Source organism: Mastomys coucha, unplaced genomic scaffold, assembly GCF_008632895.1.
Source record: "Mastomys coucha isolate ucsf_1 unplaced genomic scaffold, UCSF_Mcou_1 pScaffold22, whole genome shotgun sequence".
Taxonomy (NCBI): domain Eukaryota; kingdom Metazoa; phylum Chordata; class Mammalia; order Rodentia; family Muridae; genus Mastomys; species Mastomys coucha.
This window is the reverse complement of record NW_022196905.1, coordinates 147,305,467-147,308,543: the sequence shown is the minus strand read 5'-3', so window position 1 is coordinate 147,308,543 and position 3,077 is coordinate 147,305,467.

Below are 3,077 nucleotides of genomic sequence, written 5' to 3'. Positions count from 1 at the left end.
AAACAAAAAGACTTTATATATTCATGTTCATTTAAGAAAATACTAGTAGTGATGAATTATTTTTAAGTTTACAGCTAATATGTTTTGAGTTATTTAAAATTTATATGAGAAAAATGTATTTTCACTATTGCTGTAGACGAGCATCTACATAAGACTGTTAAATTGATTGTTGTTCTATATCAAACAACTTTTATAATACTTATTTTTATTGTTATAATATTTTATAAATTTTAAGGAATATGACAAAAAAGATATTGTAGGTATTGAAGGGGCGTCTATGGGAGGAGTTGAGGTACAAAAGGGAAACAAGAATGTGATTTAATTCTATTTATTTAAAATATGTTTTTAAATGTTAACAAATTCAAAAAAAACTGTTTGTTGGATGTGAGTGGGTCTGTGTAAACAAAACCAGTTGAAACTGGCTGGGTGTGGGTAGAGAGAAGAGAGGTAGAGCTGAGAGCTGATCCCAGATTCAGTCTTGACAGTTGGGATAAAGATGGCATCCTGGGGGCAGGGAAAAGGGGACCTCGATCGCAGTACTAGTTAGGAACCTGCAAAGACCTGAGAAGACCACTGAGGCAATCTCATCCATGAGGACCAAGTATCTGGAGCAGCTGAGAGAGAAAATAGAAGGCAAGAGGGTGGGGCTGGCATCTCAGGGCAGACAGAAAGCATGGTATCTATAGGGTGCTAAGGACAGCTGACAGGAGGATGAGGCTGGGTCATAATTTTCATACAGAGAAGTTATCAGAGTGACTGGTGTGGTTGAGGAGCCTAAGGATAGTGGACATCGGGGGTTCTAATATAATGCCTATTGTGGGAGATTGCAGCAAGGGACAAGCTACTGTTGTAGCTTGGGCTACATAGTATGATGGACCCTGTCTCTAAGTAATAGAGAGGTCTGAGGCATGACTCACTGGTGAACACTGGCCTGCAGTCTCCTAGGGACAAGATACAGGTGAGACTCAGCCTGAGTGTACCTGAAAATTCTCACTAGAAGAGAATCTTCTCTCCAGTAGCCATAGAGCTTGAGTTGCAGAAAATCAACCCCAAACCCTCATTACTATATTGGCTGAATTACAGTGAAAATTCAAGTCTCAGCCTCACAGGGTGTTAGCAGTTAAAGTAAGGACATTAATGGGCAAAAGAAATGTGATCCTATAACTTGGGACGGAGATGTGTGGAAAGTTCCCACTGAAGCTGAGAACTTTGAACCCTCAGATTCTCAAGGGTTTAATCTCACTTGAAGAAGTAGTACCCTTAGCCCCACCCCTTGAAATATTGCCCTTTTCACCTCCCACTAAGGAAAGTAATCTTTTGGTGTCTGCTAAACCATCAGTGACTTTCTCTAAAGGAAATGCCAGGCAAGATAATACTGATGTCCCTCAAGGCCCACCACTACACTTTCTACCTCTCCTCTAGGGGCCTGTTTTGCCTGAGTCTGGTTATAAGTCCTTACTAAGGAGCTTAATGATTTTGCTAATTTATTCAATCAGAAGTCTGGGGAATATGTATGGAAATGGATTTTTAAGAATGTGGGATAATGGTAGAATGAACTTAAAACTAGATCAGGCTAAGTTTATTGATATGGGCCCTCTGAGTGGAGATTCTAGGTTTAATATGTAAGCTCTCACACAGTGATGTTCATTCTAAGAGATCCCAAGAAACATTGTGGCCCTCCAATAAAAGTGAGGGCTTATGGGAAGCCAGGTGATTAATGGAGATTGGCTGATGTTCCAACTCACAGTAGATTCACTGGGTCCCTAAATTCATCCTGTGGTTATTTTCCTAGATCCAGGATCTATACTTGGGATAGACATACTTAGAAGTTGGTGGAATTCTCACATTGGTTCCCTGACCTTTGGAGTGAGGGCTATCATGGTTGGAAAGACTAAATAGAAGCCTTTAGAGTTGCCTCTATCAAAGAAAATAGTGAGTCAGAAACAGTATTGTATTCCTGGAGGAATTGCAGAAATTAGTGCCACCATCAAGGACTTAAAAGATACAGAGATGGTGTTTCCCACTATATCTCCCTTTAATCTAGCCAGGTGGATCATGGAGAATGACAGTTGATATCGAAAACTGAATCAGGTAGTAACTCTGATTGTAGTTGCTGTACCAGATGCAGTATCCTTATTTGAGCAAATTAACACATCTCCTGGTACATGGTATGCACCTATTAATCTAGCAAATGCCTATTGTTCAGTACCTGTCCATAAGCACCAATTTGCCTTCAGTTGGATATATATATATATATATATATATATATATATATATATATATATATGAGATATATGGAAATATATATATATATAATGCTGATTGGATCAAGTGAAACCGTTGATAACACATATGCATCTGAAAGGATGGGAAATAAATCCAACCAAAATTCAAGGACCTTCTACTTCAGTGAAATTCTGAAGAGTCCAGTCATGTTGGGCATGCAGACATATTCCTTCTAAAGTTAAGGATAAATTATTGCACCTGGCCTCTCCCACCATCAAGAAAGAAGCACATTGTTTAACGGACCTATTTGCATTCTGAAGATCTCACATTCCTCACTTGAGTGTTAAGGGTCCACATTCTGCTCCTTCACTTGGCACAGCCTCTTGGGGAAGTGGAACTCAGGGAGTTTGACTACGCTTATCCCACACCAAGACACCACTCTGGGGATGGAAAAGTAAAGTCTGAGATGTGGGAAAGCTGGAGCTGATTTGGGGTCCCTGAGCCTGCAACAATGCTGGGGCTGTGGGGTTCTCTGACTTTTGGACGTCCAGACACCATTGGGAGTCAAGAAAGACCAGAGAACAGAGTCTGGTCCCTAGGGCTGAGCCCCTGAGGACAGGGGCTGGGAAAAATGGGAGCTCTAGCTTGTCCCAGCAGTGATTGTCCTTAGCTGGGTGGTGGCAGTTGTGACTGGGAGCACAGAGAGGCATTCTACAGGAGAATTAAGCTGCAGCTCTGTAGTCAAATACCTTCTCCATGGTTCCTCGTGATAGATCTTAATGAAACAGACAGTCCATAGTTCTAAACAGTTTATTCGTTGTTCATGGTGGAAAATGGATGTGTAGTATACC